This window comes from Macrotis lagotis, chromosome X, assembly GCF_037893015.1.
Source record: "Macrotis lagotis isolate mMagLag1 chromosome X, bilby.v1.9.chrom.fasta, whole genome shotgun sequence".
Taxonomy (NCBI): domain Eukaryota; kingdom Metazoa; phylum Chordata; class Mammalia; order Peramelemorphia; family Peramelidae; genus Macrotis; species Macrotis lagotis.
Window position 1 is genome coordinate 540912842 of NC_133666.1, and position 24820 is coordinate 540937661.

Here is a 24820-nt window from a genome sequence, read left to right on the forward strand (position 1 = left end):
TACTTTAATTCCCTCCATCCATTCCTCCCCACTACCATATATTGTATTTTCTCTCTCCTTTCACTCTGTCCCTCTTCTAAAATGTGCTGTAGGGTGACTGAGTAGCACAGTGGACTGATCACTGGCCCTGGGACCAAGAGGCCCCAAGCCCACAAACCACCCCTGAGACCCAGCAACTACCTGACCCATGGTCCTGGACAGGCCACCCAATCCTAATGCCTTGCAAGAAGTAAAAAATAAAATGTGTCATATATGACTATTCTCTCCTATAATCTAACCTCTCCTCTATCACCCACATCCCCCTTCCCTCTTTCCCCCTTCTCTCTTTTCTACTTTAGATGTCTATACCCTATTGAGTGTATATGCTGTTTCCTCGCTGAGCCATTTCTGATGGGAGTGAAAGTTCCTTCATTCCCCCTCACCTTCCCCCTCCCATATCGTTGCAAAAGCTAATAGTAAAAAAATTAAAATAAATAAAAATTACCTTTTATATGAAATATCTTAGTCTATTCTACATCTCCTTTTTCTTACTCCCAGTGCATTTCCCTTTTAGCCATTAACTCCACTTTTACAATATATTATAACTTTGGATTCAGCTCTCTCCTGTGCTGCATCTTTAAAAGCTCCTTCTACCTGCTCTATTAAATGAGAAGTTTCCTATGAGTATTATCAGCTATCATTTTTCTATGCAGGAATACATGCAATTGATCATCATTAAGTCCCTCATATGCTCCCCTTCTCCCCTGCTCTCTATGCTTCACCTGAGTCCTGTATTTGAATGTCAAACTTTCTGTTTAGCTCTGGTTGTTTCAAGAGGAACATTTGAAATTCCCCTGGTTCATTGAAAGTCCATTTTTTCCCTGGGAAGAAGATGTTCACTTTTGCTGGGTAGTTGATTCTTGGTTGCATTCCAAGATCTTTTGCCTTCTGGAGTATTATATTTCAAGCCCTTTGAGCTCTTGATGTAGTCCTAAGTCCTCTGTGATCCTGACTGCACCTCCATGACATTTGAATTGTGTCCTTTTGGCTGTTTGTAGTATTTTCTCTTTGACTTGGGAGCGCTGGAACATGGCTATGATATACCTAGGGGTTGTTTTTTTGGATCTCTTTCCGGGGGAGATTGGTGGATTCTCTCAATTTCTATTTTTCCCTCTGATTCAAGGATATTAGGACAATTTTCCTGTAGGAGTTCTTTAAAAATGAGGTCAAGGCTCTTTTCCTGATCATGACTTTCAGGTATCCCAATAATTTTAAATTATCTTTCCTGATTCTGTTTTCTAGATCATTTATTATTTTTTCAATGAGATGTTTCACATTTTCTTCTAATTTTTCATTTTTTTGGTGTTGAAATATTATATCTTGACTTCTCATAAAGTCATTAGCTTCTTTTAGCTTCATTCTACATCTTAAGGATGTGTTTTCCTCAGAGAGCTTTCTTATCTCCTTTTCCATCTGCTAAATTCTACTTTTTAAAGCAGACTTCTCCTCAGTAACTTTTTGAACTGTTTTATCCATTTAACCTATGCTGGTTTTTAAGATCTTATTTTCTTCAGCAATTTTTGGATTTCCTTGACTAAGTTGCTGACTTCATTTTCATGTTTCTTCCTGCATCTCTCTCATTTCTTTTCCCAAATTTTCTTCTATCTCCCCTACTTGATTTTCAAAATCTTTTTTGAGCTCTGTCACTGTTTGAGTTCAACTTCTGTTTTTCATGGAGTCTTTAGATGCAGGAGCTTGAACTTCCTTATCTTCAGATTGAGTATTTTGATCCTTCTAGGGATCATAGATAATGTATTTCTCAGTGGTGTTCCTCTTTTTCCTCTGTTTACTCATTTCTCCATCCTGTGCCTCCACTTTGGGCGTTTTTGGTACACCCCACTGGGACCTTTATTCTTCCTAGGGCATATGCTCTCTTGCCTTTACTTTGATATGTAGATGACCACAGGCACTCTCCTCTACCCTGGAGCTGTGAGGAGGGGCCCTGCTATCTTAGTATGGAAGGCCACACTGCAAGCTGGATCTGAATATAGGCAAACAGCAGAGTCCTGCCCCGGGGAGAGCAGCAAGCTTTATGAAGTCTCTCCTGACCCCCCTTACTGTGTGTGGGCTGTGCTCTAGAGGTGCAGGTTGATTTCCGTGAGTGATTCTCACTGCAGGTTCTGCAACCAGTGCTCCTCACTCCACACTCATTCTGGTAGAGCAGAGTTCTCTCACAGCCCCTTCAAGTTATTGCTGGTGATCCCTGGGCTGGGCTGGACTGGGCTGCTACAGTGTTTTTCCAACACCCGTCTCAGTGAAACACACATTTTCTGTGGAATTTCTAAGTTATCTTGGACTGGTAAAATGTAACACCCAGCCTTTCTTTGAGTCCTGCCCCTCTAAATTTTGGCTAGAGTCATAATTTGTTGGCTTTTTGGAGTTTTGGGAGGAAAGAATTTCTGGGTAATGCTGCCTTCACGCTGCCATCTTGGCTCCACCTTATTCTTGCTTTTTTTTTAATTGCATGCTCAGTTCATTAATCTGTTCTTTCTCTATTTTACTTATATAAGCATTTAGAGATATAAAATTTCCTCTAATAACTACTTTGCCTGAAACCAACAAGTTTCAGTACGATATCTCATCTTTGTCATTGTTTTGGTTGAAGCAGTGGATTTTTTCTGATTTGTTGCTTGATCCACTCATTTTTTAAAAATTAGTTAATTTCTTTTCCAATTAATTTCAGTTTTTCTCTGACTCTGAATTATATACAATTTTAAATTACATCATGAACTGAAAATAATGCTTTTAATTCTGCCTTTATGAATTTGATTGTGAGGTTTATGTGCTCTAATACATTGTGAAAATTCTGTGCCATGTACTACAGAGGAAGAGGTATATTTCTTTCTATTCAAATTAAATTTTCTCTAGACATCTCTTATTTTTAATTTTTCTAAATTTCATCTACCTTCTTATCTTCCTTCTTAATTATTTTGTGGATTGATTTATCTAATTCTGAGAGAGCTCTCTCAGTATTATAATTTTTCTGGATATATCTCCTTGCAATCTATTTAGCCTCTTCTTTAAGAATCTGAATGCTATACCATTTGGTGCACATATATTAAATATTGGTATAAATTCTTTGTCTCTGGTACTGTTTAAGAACATGTAGTTTTTTTTCTTTATCCCCTTTAATGAGATCTCTTTTTGTTTTTGCTTTGTCTGAGATCATTATGGCTATGCTTCATTTATTAATTTCAATTGAAGCATAATATATTCTGCTACAACCTTTCATCTTTACCAAGTGCAAATGTATTTTTGTAAACAAATGTGTTTGTAAACAACATATTGAAATATTCTGGTTTTTAGTTCACCCTTCTATCTGCTTTCATTTTAAGTGAGAGTTCAGCCCCTTCACATCTAAAGTTATGATAACTAACTATGCATTTCTCTCCATGCTATCTTTTGCATATGTCCTCTTTTCTTCCCTTTCCCCTAATACTCTCTTAATAATGTTTTACTTCTACTTGCTGCCTCACAATCAATCCTTTTTCCCTTGTCATTTTCCCCTTCCTTTTCCCTTTCCCCTTTTACTTTTTCTTGGTTTATATTTCTATTTTTCATTGTTATTTTATTTTTATAAATGCATGTTATGAAAGTCTTCAATATTCATTCATATGCATATGTCCATTTTTAAGTTACAAAATTTCTTTCCACCCTCCCTTCCTACCCATCTCCCCCAACAGCAGTCAAGTTAATATTGCAAAAATGTATTGTGATAACCATGTTTACAGATTACTCACTTTTAGTAAGAGAAATTAAGGAATGAGATACATAAGAGATATGTTCATCTTCTGAAGGTGTTTTTAAAATATTTTTGCCTTGTTTTGTTTTTTTTTTTCTTCTTTTGGATGTGAACAGCATTGTCCATAGCTGGTCTCATGTGGTTATCCTAGCATTCTGAAATGCTGAGAGGAGCTGAATGCATTAAGTTTGATTAAATCACAATGTTGTTAATGTGTGCATTGTTCTCTTGGTTCTATTCTCTTTGCATCCTTTACATCAGATTCTTTAACTCATTCCATGCTTCTCTAGAGTCCGACCATTTATGGTTTCACATACAACAATAATATTCATGTACCATAACTTGTTTAGCCGTTCCCCAATTGATCGGTATCCCCTTAATTTCCAATTCTATATCTCTACAAAAAGAGTTGCTATGAATATTTTGGAACATGTGGGACTTTTTCCATTTTTTTATGATTTCTTCTGGATATAGGACTAGAACTGGAATTGCTAGGACAAAGGGTATGAACAATTTTATTTCTCTTTGGGCATAGTTCCATATTGCTCTCCAGAAAGATTGGATCCATTCACAATTTCACCAGCAATGTGTTAATGTCTCAATCCTCCCACAACCTCTCCAACATTGATCATCTTTCCTTTTTCTTATCTTAGCCATTCTGATAGTTGTGAAGTGATACTTTAGAGATGTTTTAATTTACATTTATCTAATAAATAATGATTTGGAGCATTTTTATATGATTGTATATAGCTTTAATTTCTTCATTTGAAAACTGTCTATTCATATCCTTTGTCCATTTATCAATTAGGGAATAACTTTTAACCTTAAAAATTTAAGGCAATTCTCTATATATTTTAGAAGTAAGACCTATATCAGAACTCCTAGTTGTGAAGATTATTTTCCAGTTTTCTGTTTTCCCTCTGATTTTGGCAGCATTGATTTAATTAGTGCAAACCTTTGTAATTTAATATAGCCAAAATTACCCATTTTGCAATTTATAATGTATTCTATTTCTTGTTTGGCCAATTAGTTTCCCCCTTTCTATATATATGATAGAGTATTTCTTTATCTTTTAATTCATGTATCTATGTATACCCATTTTGACCTTATTTGGTATAGGGTGTGAGAAGTGGGTCTACTCTGAGTTTTTGTCATACTATTTTTCCAGTTTTCCCAACAAATTTTGTCACATTGTGAGTATTATTTATTTATTTTCCATCACTATGCACATGTATATATTTAAGTTACAAAATTTCCATCCATCATCATCCCATCCTCCCCTCAGCAGCAGCAGTCAGGTTAGAATTATCCATACGTATTTTTGATAAACATGATTACAGACTATCCATTTTCAATATAAGGAATTAGGAATAAGGGAAAGAGATAACACATAAGCTAATTTTATAGTGTTCATCAGATTCTGAAGGGTTGTTGTATTGCTTTGTGTTTTGTTTTGTTTTTTTTTGTTCTGTTTTTCTTCCTCTGGATTAGGATAACAATGTCAATAGCCATTCCAAAAGACTTGTCCTAGCTCTCTGAATTTATGAGAGGGGCTGCTTCCCTCAAGACTGATCATTTCGCAATGTTGTTAATGTGTATATTATTCTCTTAGTTCTGTTCCCTTCACTCAGCATCATCATTCCATGCTTCTCTAGAATCTGACTATAGTTTCTTATCAAACAATAATATCCCATAGTATTAAGAAGCCATAACTTGTTTAGCCTTTTCCCAGTTGATGGACATCTGCCTGATTTCTAATTATTTGCCACTATAAAAAGAGCTTTTATGAATATTTTGTAACATGTGAGACTTTTTCCCATTTTTTTATAATTTCTTCTGGATATTGCCCTAGAATTGTAATTGCTTGGTCAAAGGAAATGAACATTTTTATTGCTCTTTGGGCATAGATCAATATTGCTCTCCAGAATGGTTGCATCTATCTACAACTTCACCATTAATGCATCAATGTCCTAATCTTCCACAACCTCTCCAACACTGATTATTTTCCTTTTTCTCATGATCATTCTAAATAGGTGTGAAGTGATATCTCATTATTGTTTTAATTTGCATTTCTCTATCAATGAAGATTTGGAGCATTTTTTCATATGATTATATATAACTTTAATTTCTTCATTTGAAAACTGCCTATTTATATCCTTTGATCATTATTGATTGATGAATGATTTGTAACCTTTTAAATTCAATGCTATTCTCTATATCTTTCAGAAATGAGACCTTTAACAGAATTCCCAGCTGTAAAGATTGTTTGCCAGCTTTTTGCTTTCCTTTTAATTTTGGCATCTTTGATTTTATAAGTGCAAAAACTTTAATTTAATATAGGTCTAAATAATTCATTTTGCATTTTATAATGTACTCTAAATCTTATTTGTTCATGAATTTGTCTCCTTCCATAGATTTGATAGAGTATTTTTGGTGTATTAATTTATCTGTGATGACTCCCTTTATGTCTAAGTCATTTTGAACTTATTTTGGTATAGGGTGTGAGATGTGAGTCTAAGCCTAGTTTTTGTCATAGTATTTTCCAGTATCCCCAACAATTTTTTGTCAAAAGTGGTTTCTTATCTCAGAAGCTGTCTTTGAGTTTGTCAAATAGTAGATTGCTGAAGTCATTTACTGAAACTTCTTTTGAACCTATCCTAATCCACTGACCCATTACTCTATTTCTTAACCAGTACCAGGCAGATTTGATGACTGCCACTTTATAGTACAGTTTTAGATCTGGCAGAGCTAGGCTACCTTCCTTTACATTTTTTTTTCAGCAGTTCCTTTGCTATTCTTGATCTTTAGTTACTCCAGATTAATTTTATTGCTATTTTTTTCTAACTCGGTAAAGTGGTTATTGGTAGTTTGATTGGTATAGTACCAAATAAATAATTTAATTTGGGTAGCATTGCCATTTTTTATTATATTAGCTCAACAACCATGAGCAATTGACATTTTTCCAGTTATTTATATCTGAATTTATTTGGGTGAGAAATGCTTTATCATTGTGTTCTTACAGTTTCTGAATTTATCTTAGGAAATAGATTACTAAGTATTTAATGTTGTCTATAGTTACTTTAAATGATTTTCTCTTTCTATCTCTTGTGCTTAGACTTTGTTGTTCATATGTAGAAATGCTGAAGATTTACATGGGTTTATTTTATATCCTGCTAATTGCTGAATTTGTCAATATTTTTTCCCTTTTAAGATTTCAACATTTCATTTCAAAAATCAATTTGAGAATTTGGATTTTCCTTTCAGAAATTTTTTATTAATATTTTTATTTGTTTTCCAATGATATACAGTAGTAGTTTCTACCTATCATTTTTTAAGGCTTTGAATTTTACATTTTTCCCCCTCACCCTCCCTTTCCCTCTCCCCAGCCCCCCAACAGAAGGCAGTCTGATAATTTTTACATTGTTTCTATGCTATACATTTATTAAAATTGAATGTGTTGGGAGAGATCATATCCTAGAGGAGAAAATAAACTATTAGAGACAGCAAAATTATGTGATACGTAAGATACTTAAAAAAATTGAAGGTAATAGACTTCAGTCTTTGTTTAAACTTCACAGTTCTTGCTCTGGGAACAGATGTATTCTCTGTTGCAGGTGCTCTAAAATTGTCCCTGATTATTTCATTGATGGAATAAGCAAGTCCATTAAGGTTGATCACCCCCATGTTGTTAGGGTGTACAATGTTCTGTTCCTTCTCATTTCACTCAACATCAGTTCATGCAAATTTTTCCAGGTGTCTCTGAAATCCCATCCCTCTTGGTTTCTAATAGAACAATAGTGTTCCATAACATACATATACCACAATTTGTTCAGCCATTATCCATTTGATGGACATTCACTTGATTTCCAGTTCTTTTCTTCCACAAAGTTACTATAAACATTTTTGAGAAGTAATGTTTTTACCCTTTTTCATGAACTCTTCAGGGCACAGACCCAGTAATGGTACTGTTGGATCAGAGGGTATGTTAATTGTTTCAAGTAGTTTTTTAAAATAATTTTCTCAGGTTCTCTAGGCATACCATTATATCATCTGCAAAGAGTGAAATCTTGCCTATTCTGATGCCTTCAATTTCTTTTACTTCCCTTATTACTAATGCTACCATTTCTAACACTATATTGCATAGTAATACTAATAATGAGCATCCTTGTTTCACCCTGATTTTATTGTAAACGCTCTGAGTTTATTCCCATTATATATAACATTTGTTGATGGTTTTAGTTAGATATTATTTTGATGAAAACTCCATTTATTCCCAAACTTTCTAGTATCTTTTGTGGAGGTCTTTTTTGTTACATTTTTATTTATTTACACATTAATAAAATAGTCTTGTTGTAAGAGTAAACATAATCCCCTTCCCCCCACAAAAATAAAAAACCTCACAAGAAACAAAGTGAAAGAAAGAGATAAAAAATGTGCTTCAGTCTGTGTTCTGATACAATCAGCTCTGTCTCTGGGGTGGATCACATTCTTTATCAAAAGTCCATCAGAGATGTTACTTCCATATTTTTCCACAGTTGCTGTTGCTGATTGTAATTCCTTCCATCCATTTCTACCCACTATCAATTATTATATTTTCTTTCTCTTTTCACTCTGTCCCCCTTCAAAAGTGTGCTGTGGGACAGCCGAGGGCGCAGCATACAGAACACCAGCCTTGGGGCCAAGAGACCCCAAGCCTACATTCCCTTCCAGAGACCCAGCAACCACTCAGCCCCATGGTCCCAGAGAAGCTATCCAATTCCACCACCTTATAAAAAGTAAAAAAGAAAATGTGTTATATCTGACTATCCTCCCCCATGATCTACCCTCTTTTCTATCCCCTACATCCTCCCTTCCCTCATCCCCTTTTTCTTCTACATTTCTATGCCCTATATAATTGTTGTTTCCTTTCTGAGCCATTTCTAATGTGAATGAAGGCTCCCTCATTCCCCTTCACCTTCCCCCATTCACTACCATTGCAAAAGCTATTTCTTGACTCTTTTACATGAAATATCTTAGTCTATTATACCTCTTCTTTCCTTTCTCCCAGTACATTCCATTTTAAAAATGTATTATACCTTCATCTTCAGCTCCCTCCTGTGCCTTATCTATATAAACTCCTTCTAACTGCTCTAATAAATGAGAAGGGTCATGAGTATTATCACTATATCAACATATATAATACACATAATTCATCATCATTAAATCCTTCATAATTTACCCTTCTCATCCACCCTCTCTATGCTTCACCTGAGTCCTATACTTGAAGATCAAACTTTCTGTTCAGCTCTGGTTGTTTCAACAGGGATATTTGAAATTCTTCTGTTTCATTGAAAGTCCATTTCTCTCAAAAGAGGATGTTCAGTTTTCCTGGGTAGTTGATTCTCAGTTGCATTCCAAGCTCTTTTTTCCTTCTGGAATATTATGTTCCAAGCCCTACAAGCCCTTATTTTGTGGATGCTGCTAAATCCAGTGTGATCCTGACTGCAGCTCCATGAAATTTGAATTGTTTTGTTCTGGCTGCTTGTAGTATTTTCTCTTTGACTTGGGACTTCTGGAAATTGACTATAATATTCCTTGTGCTTATTTTTTTTGGATCTCTTTCAGTAGGGGATCAGTGAATCTCTCAATTTCTACTTTGCCCTTTGCTTCTAGAACATCAGGAAATTTCCATGTAGAAATTCTTTTAAAATGACGTCAAGGCTCTTTTCCTGATCATGACTTTTAGGAAGCCCAATAATTTTAAAATCATTTCTCTTGTATCTGTTTTCCAGATCCATTATTTTTTCAATGAGATATTTCACATTTTCTTCTACTTTTTCATTCTTTTGATATTGTTTTATTGTATCTTGATTCCTTGCAAAGTCATCAGCTTCCATTAGCTCCAATCTGCATTTGTGTTCTTCAGAGAGCTGTCTTATGTCCTTTTCCACCTGGCCAGTTCTGTTATTTAAGGTATTTTTCTCCTCATTGACTTTATGAACTGTTTTTTTCCATTTGACCTAAACTAGTTTTAGTATGTTTTTTTCAGCACTTTTTAGATCTTCTTGACTAAGCTCTTGACTTGTTTTCCTTGTTTTTCCTGCATCTCCCTAATTTCTCTTCCCAGTTTTTCCTCTGCCTCACTTATTTGGTTTTCAAAATATTTTTAGCTCTGAAATAGCCCTGAGACCAATTTCTTTATTTCTTGGGAAATTTAGTTGCCGAAGCTGGAACTTTCTCATCTTCTGAATGTTTTTATTGATCCTCCATGAGATAAACGTTACTGTCTTTGGTCAGGTTCTTTTTTCTCTGTTTACTCACTTTCCCAGTCTGTGTCCTAATTCTGGGTTGCTTCCTGAGCTTTTGAATATTATTAGGACACTGCCACAAAGACCTTAATTTCTTGAAGGTATTATGAAAGGTTCTGACTGCTTTCCTGGTCTATGCTTTGTTTTGTGGACAAAGCAACAAAGTCCTGTCCCAAGGACAGAGGAGAGTCCTCAATAATCTCCCCCCAATCCCTTACCTTCTGTGGTCTGAATGTTCTGGAATGTGGCCGGGCTGCTCCTTGCTGGGTGGCCCTGTGTCATTTATATGTCATTTCTAGTGTTTTTAATAGAAATGACTCGTGTTTTATCAAAGTTTATTCAGCATCTATTGAGATAATCATATGATTTCTGCTGGTTTTGCTATTGATATGTTCAAATATGTTGAGCATTTTTTATAATATTGCACCATACATGCCTAACTGGTATAAATACTACCTAATGATGGTGTTTTAACCTAGTAATAATTTGTTGTATTCTCATTGTTAAAATTATATTTAATATTTTTGCAAAAAATTTGTTATGGAGATTGGTTTATAATTTTCATTGTTTTGATTCTCCCTAGTTTAGTTGATAGTAATATGTTGGTGTCATAAAAGCAATTTGACAGAAATGTTTCTTTTTTTAAAAATAGTTTATTTATAACAGGAATTAATTGATCCTTAAATGCTTGGTAGAATTCACTTGAAAATATTTCTCAAGAATTTAGTCTTGTCATCCTGTATAGACATGAATCCAGTTTAATATTATTGACTTTTTTTTAGTTTACCTTTTCATGCATCTCTTGAGTTTTATATTTGAAGATATAATTCTCTGTTCACTTCTTGTCTTTTTCCTGCAAATTTTGGAAGTCCTCTTTTTCACTGAAAATTCTTTTTTCCAGGATTGATACTGAGTGAAGGACATAGAACAAAGAACAATGTACAGGAAATAGAACAAAGAACAATGTACAGATCAACCACAGCATTATGAGATGACAACCTTGATGGAAACAACTCTACTGGAGAGCTAGGGCGACTATATTTGACAGGTTATAGACTATATTATCCCCATCCAGAGGAAGAAAAACAAAATAAAACAAAAACCCACAGAAAAAATTAAAATAACCCTTCAGAATCTGATGAACACTTATAAAAATTATCTCATATAACTCCCTTAATCCAAATTCCACATGCTGAAAATTACTAATTTGTAAACATGTTTATCAAAAAATGTATGTAAAATGCTAACCTGACTATACTCTGCTGAAATGTGGTTGGGGGGGAAGGGAGGGTGGAGGGAAATTTTGTAACTTGGAAATATGTGCGTGGACATGGATGAAAATAAATAATTTTTTTTTTTAGTTTTTGCAAGGCAATGGGGTTAAGTGCCTTGCCCAAGGCCACACAGCTAGGTAATTAGTAAGTGTCTGAGGCCGTATTTGAACTCAGGTGCTCCTGACTCCAGGGCCAGTGTTCTATCCACTGTGCCACCTAGCTGCCCCCAAAAATAATTTTTTAAAAAATGAAAATTCTTTTTTCTCCTGAAAGAATATGCTGAGGTTTTCAATTGTTGCAATCCAAAAATATGCCCTTCAGAATATTGTATTATAGGCTCTCTGAACTTTTAAAACTGAAGTTGATAAATCCTGTGTAAACCTGTCTATGGTTCCTTGGTATTTAAATCACTTCTTTTTGGTTGCTTTCACTATTTTCCTCCTTTAGCTGAGAATTCTGAAAATTGATCAAATTTTCCTTGATATTTTTATTCTGGAATCTTTCTGGAGGTGATCAATGTATTCTTTCATGAACTATTTTGTGTTCTTATTTGGGAAATTTTATTTGATAATTTCCTAAAAGATATTTTCCAGATTTTTTTTTTTATCATGGCTTTCTCCTTTCATGTAAAGAGGAATTCCTAGAAGTGCTCACTCAGACCACTTTAATAATGGTAGACCACTATTTTGCACATTATGTCTTGGATCTATGTTTCAAGCTGATCATTATTCTGAAGAGGTATTTTATATTGTCTTCTATTTTTCAAGTATTTTGGTTTTGTTTTATGTATTTTTGGTGTCTCATACAATCGTTTATTTCCATTTGTCCAATTCTAATTTTTAGGGTTTTATTTTCTCCAATTTCCTTTTGGTGAGAGGAAGGACTTCTAGGCCCAGAAGAAGCATTATTTGTAAATTGTCTTGGGCAGACATGTGCTCTTTATGTTTTTTTTTCCTAGTTGTTTAATTTTACTTTTAAATGAGTAATTTACTTTTTCCACTTGGCTGATTTTCATTTTTGATGAATTACATTCCTTTGGCAGTTGTTTTTTTTTTTTTTTACTTTTCAAGTAATTTTACTTTTCCATTTTGTCAGTTTTACTTTTAAAAGTTGATTTCTTATTGATTTTAAAAGTTGATTTGCTCAGTCAATTTTCATAATTCTTCCACATAACTCAAATTTCTTTTCTCCAGTTTTCTTCTTCCTCTCTTCTTTGATTTTGAAAATCCATTTTGAGCTCTTCCAAGAGACTTTTTGGATTTGAGACCAATTCATAAACTCCATTGAGACTTCACATGTATTTTGTCACTGCTTTCATGTTCTGAAATAATAGTTTGTATTGTCCCTATCAGAATAGTAACTACCTATGATTAGCCCTTTTGGAAGTGGGGGGAAGGAGGAGGAGTTGTTCATTTTGATAGCTGAGTTCTTCTCCTGGGGTACAGAGAGTATAGCCTCAAGATTATGCTGTGGCTAGGATCTAGTCATGGCTTTTAGCTAATCTATGGTATTGACTATGTGGTTGTTTGTTGAGTTAGGGTACTCCTGGCTTATCACTTGTCCATGATTCTATCTTTGAATCAATTTGTTCTATATGTTAGACTAGGTCAACCCAGTCCTATCTTCTGCACTAGCATTTCCAGAGCTCAAACATAATCTTCTGAGCTGGGGTTAGAACCTTCACTGCTGTTCTGCTGAACCACTATCTTGCTGAGCTTTGATATGAGTTGTACTGTGGCTAACAGCCTCCCACTGGCCTTCTAGCTCCCTCACCTATGCTATTATATGCCCCTTTTACCCAAGTGATACGGACTTTCACTGAAGTTGCTCTACTATCTCTTGAGCTGAGAACTTGTTTGACTTCTCTTTTTTGTGGTATCTGTAGATTTAGGGTCTGTGAAGAGGTTTCATTTAAAGTTGTTTTGGGAAAATCTCTGTAACCTTCCATGTTTCATCCTGCCAGATCCTCCCTGTAAGTTCTGAGATTAGAGTCTTGATTCTTAATTTCATTATTTTTCCAGAGGACTCAAGGCTATATAATTTGTATAGTAGTATTATTCACTAGCTAATAAGATACCTAGTTGGTTCAGTGGCTAGAACACCAACCCTGCAGCCAGGAGGAGCTGAATTCAAATTTGACCTCAGACATCTCATACTTATTAGCTGTGTGATCTTACACAAATCAGTTAGCCCTGATAACCTCTAATACAATGCCATCTCCAGTCATCCTGATTCACATATGGACAAATGTCTTTAGAGGATAAAAAGATACTGATGACATTGCACAACCCTGTCACTCAAATTCAATTCATGTGCTTATCATGACATCAACTTCTTGATGTCTGGTCTTCTTTAAGAATGAAGGACAAGGAGGTGGAGTATTATCCCCAACCAGAGGAAGAAAAACAAAACAAAATGCAGAAAAGAAACAGAAAAAAATACCCTACTGAATCTGATGAATTCTTTATAAAAAATTATCTCTTATGTATCTCTTTACCTCAATCCTCATGCCAAAACCTACTAATTTTCAAATATTTTTAACAAAATATGTATGTAAAATGCTAACCTGACCATTCCCAACTGAGGTGAGCGAAGTGGGAAGGGAGGGTGAAGGAAAATTTTGTAATTTGTAAATATACATGTACAAATGGATGAAAATAAATTTTAAAATAGAAAAAAAATGAGGTCTCACACATCTGACACTTATTAGCTGTGTGATCTTGGGCAAGTCATTTAACCCTGATAGCCTCTAATACAATACCATATCCAGTCATCCTGATTCACATATGGACAGGGACCCAGATGGCTCTAGAGGATAAAATAAGACTGGTGACTTAGCACAACCCCCTCACTCAAATTCAATTCATGTGCTTATCATGGCATCACTTACTTGATGTTCTGGACTTCTTTAAGAATGAAGGTCAAGGAGGAGGAGTCAAGACCATGGCTTGGAGAGAGGAATTCCCAAAAGTGCTCCCTCAGACCACTTAACTATCTTTAAATTATGACTCATATCAAAAATCTAGAGTGGTAAAAGCACAGAAAGCCTGAGTGAGACATTTTCCTTACCCAAGAAAACTTGGAAGATTTGCAGGAAGGATCTGTTCCACTGGGGTTGAAAAGGGTCACAGAGCAGCCCAGCAACACCAACCACTAGAACAATTAGCTCTAGCCATCCAGCAACAGCCCACAGGGTCCCTAGGTGCCATGGTGCACTTGAGTCCATGGCAATGAAGGCAGTTTCCAAACCTCTCATTCCACAAATCACTTAGGACAACATGGAAGGTCAGTACGAAAACTAGAGTGAATATGGAGCCCAGGTTAGTGCAGGCCTCAGCACAGCCCAAGGCCCAGGATCCAGAGGCTTGCCTGTGGAGTTACCCAGCAGATGCTTCCATAGTGCTCAGTCCTCAGACAATAGGGTGGTTGGGAGAGTTTAGAGGATTAGAATAAACACCCAGAAGATGACAAAATCAAAGCTTCTATATCCAAAACCTCCAAGAAAATTTTAATTCTTCATGCTATGGAAGTGCTCAAAACGACTTTGAAATCAAGTAAGGAAGTAAAGCAAAAATTGGGAAGAGAAAGAAGAGTGATGCAGGGAAATCATGAAAACCAAGCCAGCAGTGTGGTGGAGATACAAAAAAAAATATACTGAAGAAAATAGCATCTTAAAAATCAGTTTAGGTCAAATGGAAAAAAGCAGTCCAGAAGGCCAATGAGGAGAACAATGCCTTAAAAAGTCGAATTGGTCACACGGAAAAGGAGTTAAAAATGTATCTGAAGAAAATAAGTCCTTCCAATGTAGAATGGAACTAAGGAAAGTTAATTATTTTGTGAGAAATCAAGACACAATAAAAAAACCAAAAAATGAGAAACTAGAAGAAAATGTGAAATAACATATTGAAAAAAAAAGCTGATTTGGAAAACAGATTCAGGAGAAATAATTTAAAAAGTATTTGTCTGCCTGAAAGTCATGCCACCCCCCCCAAAAGCCTGGACTTCATGTGTCAAGAAATCTTCAAGGAAAATTGCCCTGATATCCTAGAAGCAGAGGACAAATTGAAGAAATTGAGAAATTGAGGAAATCCACTACTCACCTCTTGAATGAAGAGTCAAAGAACAAATATTATAAACAGCCCAAAAGAAACAGTTCAAATATCATGAAGTTACAGTCAGGAGAACAGAGGATTTGGCAGTGTCTACATAAGGGCTCATAGGACTTGGAATACAATATTCTGGAAGACAAAAGAGCTCAGATTACAACTGAGAATCAGCCACCCAGAAAAACTGAACATCATCTTTCAGTGGAAAAGATGGACATTAAATGAAGCAGGGGATTTTCAAACTTTCCTACTGAAACAACAAGAGTTGAACAGAAAGGCTGATCTTTAAGTACAGGGTTGTGGTGAAGCACAGAGAGGGTGTATAGGAAGGGCAAATTATGAGGGATTTAATGATGTTGAACTGCTTATTTTATTGCATGGGAAGATTATGCTGATAACTCATATGGACCTTCTCATTTAGTAGGACACTTAGAATGAGCAAATATAGATAAAGTACGGGAAGGGACTGACTATGAAGGTATTATATATTATAAAGATGGAATTGATGGGCAAGAAAAGAAGGTACTTGAAGAAAGGGTTTGGAAAGATAGAATGGGCCAAGATATTTTACATAAAAGAGGCAAGAGAACACTTTTGCAATGGAGTAGAAGATGGGGAAGGTAAGGGGGGAATGAGTGAGCCTTTATTCTTATCAGAAATGTGCTCAGAGAGGAAATACCATATACACACTCAATAGGGTATAGAAATCTAACTTACCCTAGAGGAAAATAATGGAAGGAAAGGGTTGGGAGAAAAGTGGTAGGGGAAGGAAAGGTGGGGGAGTGATAGAAGAAAGGGAAGATCATTGGAGAGGGTAGTAAGATACAGCACACTTCTGATAGGGTGAAAGGAGAGAGAGAAAATAGAATAAAGGGGAGGAGAGAGGAATAGGATGGTGGAAAATATAGGTAGCAATGGAAACTGGAAAAATATTGAAGCAAGTTCTCTGCTGAACTTAGGATATAGAATACAATCCATTGCAAAGACAGAGTTGATGGCTATATACAGAAGGAAATACACTTTTATTTTCTCTCACTTCATTTTTTTAGGTTTTTTGCAAGGCAAATGGGGTTAAGTGGCTTGCCCAAGGCCACACAGCTAGGTAATTATTAAGTGTCTGAGACTGGATTTGAACTCAGGTACTCCTGACTCCAGGGCCAGTGCTTTATCCACTGCACCACCTAGCCTCCCCTCACTTCATTTTTTTTGAAGTTCCTCTAACTTTGTGGAGGTAGGGGAGAAATCATGTTTACTTTTACAAGAAAACCATTGCAGATATATTAAAAAATAGATAAATTTTTAAAAATTTATAGGGAGAAAAAAAGAATGAAGGGCAAACAACGATCATCATTATCATCAGCATATGCCAGGCACTGTGCTAAGTCAAAAATTGATGGTTTTATATACCAAAAGGTCATTAGTGACTGGGAAAGCATGAGAGTAACATTCATTATAAAGAGCCATGCAAGCATACCATCATGGAAATGGTACATTAATACTGATTTACTTATTTGAACAACTAAGTTTTGCCAGGATCTTCTACAAACCCTTATATTTGATAATATCAAAGCTCTTAAACATATCAATAAATTTTGAAGCTTCCTTCTGCTCCTGGAATTTCTCTTGGAGTTTTCAGGCAGGAAACACTATACTGATCTTTCCTCAACCCTTTGTAAAACCATATTGACTCTTAGGTAAATGACCATCTTCCAGGTGAGGTAGTAGCCTATTAAGAAGGACTCTGGCAAAATTTTTGCAGGCAGTGACTAAGAGAAAGTCAACCTCCCAACTCCGGCACTGTCACGGGATGTTCTACTTCCTTTTCCTTTATAGAGATGAACAATAGAAGCATCCTTGAACTCCTGGGCCCCAACCTGCTCTTACCATATAATCCTAGATTTTTCAGTGAGTTTTTGAATGAACATTGAGGCTTCTGCTTAACAGATCTCAGCTGGAGTAAAATCACTGCCAGATGTTTTGCCACATGACAGGAGAATAATGGCATTCAAAACCTCTTCTTCAGTTGGAAATTCAGTCAGAAAGGGATTGACTTCAGCCTGAGGTATGCAGTCAATGATTCAGCACTATTTGATGATGGTCTGTTGAGAATATTACATCACTAATTCATGTGACATCATTAGCACTGAAGATTTGACACTTCATAAGTTTTTGGTCATTCTGCTAAAATAGTTTACTGGGGTGGTCATAGAGCATGTTACAGATGCTTGGTGTCACAGGTGATAATTGGGTAGCAGGTAGACTTCAGAGGTGGAAAGCAACCCAAAAAAAGGCTCAAGATGTCTCATATCAGAGGTACTTCTAGTTGTACCTGAGCACTCATACACTCCAGAAAGATTCTTGTAGGCATAGATTTTTTTTCCTTTTATGTGTTGTCTTTTTATCCCAAATTCTTCTCAGTGTCCTGCAAAAAGTGAATGATTAATATGGGCTTATTGAAATAGAGAGATGAAAATGAGACACAGCATGCACCTCTTGAAAAGTTAGCAAAGATGGAGAGAAATGTGCAAAGAAAACAGAAAATGTGAAATAGAATAAAATATGAACATAAGTACAAAGTAATGTATTTCTAGAATTCAAAATGAAAATAATGGGTAAGGAATAGGTGACATTTGACAAGAGACATTAAGGCTGAGGAAAGGAGGGGAGAAGACTTTAGACAAGTGAGGGTAGCAAAGGTAGAAAGAAAAAGGGGGTCAGCATGAAATCAGTCATATTGGAAGAAGGCTAACCATCATCACAAAAAATTATACTTTTTCAACAGTTCTTTGCTTAAGTTGAATTAATTAAATGTACATTAGGGATTCCTTATTCTACACATTCTTCATATGCCTATGTGTTTTGGAAGTTGAGTATATGGGATGTTCATGGAAGAATAGACCCTCTGGGTCAGGGTTGCTCATCCATCTTTGGTGTCTGTTTATCTCCCAGATCTCACATGGATCCAAGAAACAATATCATACAAAGCACCACACCCCAGTAAAATCATCCTAGTAGATGGGCTAAACTTGTATGAGGATAACTGACAGGTCTCAAACCTGTTGGTGAGTTGGAGATGTCTACCTCAAGTATGTGAAGACTTCTTTTTCTATTTTATTTTTTATTTCCATTGTTTTAACAAGAGTTTCTATCTTTTTTTTATTTTATATCCTGCATATCCTGTTTATCTCGTCTAACAATCTCTAAGAGCTCTAATTTCTCTTCTTATTTCTTCCTTTAATAATTTTATTAAACTTTTAAAATAGTGTGGGAATTCTCATGATTATTCATTTCTAATTTCTTGGTATATAATTATAATTTAAACAGTCTATTCCCTTTCTTCTGAAGTCACTTTCTTGTTTTCTCTTAACACTCAATATTGATTCATTAATTTTTTTTAATTTTGGTTTTACTGTGAGGTTGTCTTTGTACATAATTCTTTATTCCATATCTTTTTTTCGGTATTTTTATCTTACTTTTTCTGTTCATTTCTTGCTGTTTTGAAGAAATGAGGGGCAAAAATGAATTCAGAGATAATCATGTTCTCAGTCATCTTGTCTGAAGCCTTTGAATTTGTTCCTGAATTTGTAGTGCTCAAACTAATTTTTATCTATCCTTAATGATTCTTTTATCTTTATATCCTCCTGAAGGTTAATAAAAACAAGTCCAAAAAGTCATTCATCCCCCCCCCCAATTTAGTGGATCATTGCCAGTCTTTGTGGTTTTATCACAGCTGGGTTGGGATTCCTGGCAGGTGGTGATCATAAGCTGACTTGGAATTTTCCCTGAAGTGCTTCGATTGTTTGAACTGGAGCCAAATGGTCATTGCATGCCACTGCTCATTTTAGATCTAAATTTCCCATTTGATTTTACTTTTATAGGAAGGACGTCAACCCTAGAAAGAAAAATGCAAGTAAAGACCCTCCTGAGAAATGAGTACAAATAGTAAATATGCATAAACTCTAGTTACACTTAGGGAATGTAATATCATCTCAAGTTTAATTGTCTTGATATGTTTTAATGAAGGCATGACCAATCTGCTCTCCAACAAGCAAAAATGGACTTGGTCTTAATGAAGTTAATGTTCCTGCCTTTTCAGCTCAATATTATGAGGTAAAAGAGGTCATAAATTCATATTTATCATTTTTGAAATTTAATTCCATCATGTGGTATAAAGATCTCCTGTCTAAATGAGGAAGACAATACTAATATATGTCTTTCCTCAGGGCAACTAAATTTTGCTCAGGTCCTTCCACAAGCCCTCATGACTGACAGTATCAGAGAACTTGGTCAGATAGATGAATGTTATGTTATACCTCTGTTCTGCTCCCAGCATTTCTCTTGGAGCTTTTAGGCAGCAAACATCATATTTACCTTCCCATAGGCCTTTCTGAAATCTTAATGACTCTTCAGGAAATGACAATCTTCCAGATAAAGAGGAAGCTTATTAAGGAGAACTCTGGCAAGAATCTTGCGGAGAGTGACTAAAAGAAAGAACACTCTTTCACCTCCCAACCCTGTGATTGTCACAGTTTGCTCTACTTCTTTTTCATTTAGAGATGAACAATTGGAGGCATTCTTGAAGTTCTGAGAAATAACCTCCTCTTGCTATAGGGCCTAAGAGATTTCAGTTTTCAGTTTTTGTGTGAGTACTAGATTCTCTGCCTTGTAAATAGCAGCTTGGAATGGAATCAGGACCAGATGCTTTGCCACATGAGAGGAGCCTAATGGCATTCAGAATCTCTTCTTCAGTTGAAAGTTCAACTAGTAACTGACTTCAGCCTAAGTAAATTATAAATCAATGACTTCAGCATTGTTTGATAATGGCCTGTGGAGAATATTATGGAAATGTTCAGACTGTCTTTCCAGAATCATGTTCTTATCAATAATCAATGTGATTCCAACCTCACTGAGTATTTGAAATTGGCAAGATCTGGGGAGGGGAAATAAAGTTCAGTTTAAGTCCTTTCATTGTCCTTTGTTCTTAAATAAGACTATGACATCAGGGTGGTAATACTATGACAAATGCATGAATTAGATTTGAGTGAGGGGGTGCTGTGCTAAGTCACCAGCCAACCTTTCTTCTCCGGAGTCACCTAAGTTAACTGGCCAGATAATGATCAGGAGGATTTGAGATGGTCCTGGACATGAGGCAGAGTTCACTAACTTGCCCAAGGACTCTCAGCTAGTGTCAAGTTTCTGAGACTATATTTGAACTCATATCCTCTAACTCCAGAGCCGGTGCTCTATTCACTGCACACCTAGATGCCCCAAAGATAAATAAATAGGGAAGCTTTAAATAATATAAGATAATGTGACCTACAGATCAACTAAAAGCATCCAGATGCCTGATTAAATATAAGAAGCCAAGAAAAAAGTCATTACCTAATGAGGCAGAAGATCCTCAACTTCGCATTCTGTGGATTTCCAAGGAAAAATGTATACAACAGGATAGTACTGACTTGTTTTAAAAAAAAAATAAGAACTATATGGAAGCTAGGTGGCACAGTGGATAGAGCACCAGCCCTGGAGGCAAGAGTACCTGAGTTCAAATCCAACTTCAGACACTTAATAATTACCTAGCTGTGTGGCCTAGAATAAGTCACTTAACCCTATTGCCTTGCAAAAACTGAAAAAAAAATAAGAACTGTTAAAGCTGAATTGGCGGCTATACAACAAAAATAATTGGCAGAATAGAAAAACATGAATATATGATGGCAACCCTCAACAAAAGAAAGAAAGGAAAGAAAATCAATTGGGAATGCAAATACATACATATGCAGGAAATTGGGAAGGAGCACAAAAGGCAATAAGCTGAAAAGAAAATATGACTTCCGAACAAGCAAAATATATGGATAGCAACAGAAGGACATATAAAACTTAAGGATTATAGTTCTTCAAATGTATATGCTCAATTAAAAACATAAACACAATAATAAAGAATAATGCAAGAAAACTACCCAGAAGTTTTGAACTCAGAAAACAAAATTTCAATTGAAAGGACACACAGATCACTTCTAAGGTGAGAGGAGGAAGGGTACAAAAAAAAAAAGCAAAAACCAAAATTCACTATTTAATCTGTACTGCAAATTGAAAAAAAATACATAGCGGTTATATTTTAAAATTCTACAGAACTAACACTTTCTGAAAGAAATCAGAAAAATGATCCTTATAAGAGAAAGGAAATTTGAATAACATTAAACTATTCTGAAACTATCAGAAATCATAGGAGGAAATGGATGAATGTGTTTCAAAGAGCAAAGAGGCTCAAGATGCATGCTCATAATTATCCATACAACATTAAATATAAGCATCAATGAAATTAGATGAGCAGTCAATTAAAAAAAACAGGCATTTGAAGTATTCTTACAAAGAAAACCAGACCTGATCAAATTATTTGTTTGTAAACTCCAAGACAACATATATACAAGAAAGGCTGTCTAATAGAACATATGAGGGAGCCACATATTATAAAAGAAAGTATCCCATAAAATAAAGGGGAAAACAAACAAAAAGAAAAAGACACTTATGAGAAGAAAAAGAAAGGAAGCAAGGAAGGAAGGAAGGGAGGGAAGAGAAATAAAATGAGAGAGAAAGAAAAGAGGAGGAAGAGGAGGGAGGAGGAGAAGGGAGGAAGAGGGAGGAAGAAAAAGGAGGAGGAGATATCGTAGTTAAAAATTTGCAAAACCTTTTTATGTGTTATCTTATTTTATGCTTACACAACCTCATGAGACACATACTATCTTTACTCCTATTTTGTAGTTAATGGAAAAAGATTCAGGCTAAGAAATTACATGACTTTCTTAAGGTCATAAAACTAGTAAACATTTGAAGGAGAAGTACTTAAACTCAGGTGATCCTGATTCCATGTCTGTATGCCATCCACAGGGCAACCTATCTCTCATTAGTATATTCTCAATTCCACATTCCTGGAATGGGTAGAAAAAGTGCAGTATTCAGGACACAATGAAGCACAGTTTCCAACATTGTGGCACAACTTTGTCACCTGCTGTGAGTTTATAGAGACAGGCCCAGCCTATAACCATCACGAATAGAATTGTTCTTTTTTGAGGGAAAGCTTAAGGTTACTCTTAAGTCTCTGAGGTGGAGATGAATGTCAATAAACTCTGCCAGGAGCAGCTGCAGTTGATCATTACATTTATCTACTGCCTTAAGGATAACAAAAGACCTTTCTCACTAAACTCTGCAAGGCAGATCGTAAAAGTAGCATTATCTTCATTTTATAGATGAAAAATAGTCTCAGAAGTTGCCCACAATCACACAGATAGAAAGTGTGTAAGATTAGACTTACAGGTCCCAGAACTGGAAGAGACTTTAGAAAAGACTTAGTCCAGAGGTTCTTAACCATATTTTTTCTTCCCTTTATGCTTTGGCAGTGTGGGCAAGCCTTTAGACCCCTTTTCTGAATAAGGTTTTTAAATATTTAAAATGAGATATCTAGGATTGCCATGGAAATGAAAAGTAACAGATTTTCCCTATTCAAATTCACAGATCACCTTAAAATTCAATCCACAACAGCCCCCAACATAATTTTAGAACCCCTAAACTTGTCTAATTCTATCATATTAAGAATGAGAAAACAGGGTTCCAAGAAGATGAACTGCCTTTCCAAAATAATATAAGTACTAAGTACTAAGCTGCAGAATACAAGCTACATGAGGTCAAGATTTATTCCATTTATTTGTTTTTATCCCTTTAGAACCTTGCACATCATAAGTGTTTAACAAATATTTGTTGAATCATGTCTAAATTCAGATCTAGAGCCCCATTACCTACCCCATAAATTTCAAATACAAAACCATGACACTTCCAGGTATATCCCCAAATGGATTAAAATGGATTTTCTACCTGGTTTTACTATAGATGTATTAATAAAAATAAAACATATAAACATGGATGGTTTTCTAAGTCATTATGTAGCCTGCAGAGATCCTTATTTATGATTTAGTGGCCCCCAATTCCATTTTTGCTTGATACTACTGTTCTACACTACAATGCTTCCCCAGGACCCCATCCTTCTCTACTAAGGACACTACTAAGCATGAAATTCAAACAGAATCAGTATAATCTAGACATGGATATCAACTACTATATGCTTTTACTTTGCAACACAAAAGACAATAAATCTCTATTTATGGAATACTCCCTCCCAACTGCAAAATGAAATGAACAATGGAAGTAACTACATGGAAAATATATGCCTTCTTCAAAATAGCCTTTCCACAGAATGAACTGATGCTTCTGAACTTTTCCGCTCCAGCAATTGCTATGGTCAAAACTGCTGGGGCATTTATTTGGCAGCCCCTACTACATGATTTTTGCAGCATTAGAGGGGAATCACAGCTTGTGGGATAAACTGGCACAAACTACATTAAAGAAGGAGGCCTGGAAACTAAGCCATGAATTTGAAATGGGTTGAGAACAAATTCAGATAATTCAGAACTGTCCCAGCTGTAGTTATGGCCTTAAATATACAACTCATGATTTATTGCTACCTCACCGATGTTCAAAAAGATACCCTATCAATAGTTTGTATTGAGTTCCCCACTGTGTGCAATGTACTGGAATCTGAGGGATTCGGTCAGTGCTTTGTAGGGAAAATTTCAAAAGTCCTTTAAAGTGATAAACACCTTGAGGATCTGTCTTAAAAGCATCTTGTTCTTATTTCCATTCTAGCACTGCAAATGTTGAAAAGCTAAGCACATACTGAATGAGGAAAACAGATCATTTTAAATATCAAGAGGTTTTGTTCACTTTGCTTTCACTAGTCAATGACCTCATTATCCAGGAGCTAAAGTTGGGATTTCACTTATTATCTTTCCAAAAAGTTCCCAATTTCCATCCTATAATGTATAATTTAAATGCATGAAGGTATATTAGCTGCTTTGTACACATAAGACACAAATATTGAGATAGCATTGAGGCTATTTGTTATCACTACATCAATATGCTTAAAATGAAAGGGGAGACAAGATTGTACAGCTATCTTTATGCTTTAATATTACTTAAAAGTCATTTTTCAAATTAGGATGACGAGTCTTCCATTGAGTATTTCCCCTCTGTTCAAAGATTCCATTATTACTAGTCCTTTGTTCTATCTCCTCAAGAAAAGCATCCTTTTAAAACTTCCAGTTCACCTTTTAGTTTGGGCAAGGTCTATAGCCAAAACACAGAAACAGGATTCATCTCGAGTCACTAATGCTTTTAAAAGTCTGTGCTCATCGAAATGTTACATAATCTGTTTCATACTGAGCAACAACCTTGTCATGTACATTACCACCCCTGGAGAAGCAGCTAATTAGCAACTTAGGAGGAGATGTTATGGTCTGCTGGATAGAGACGGCATTGCCATAA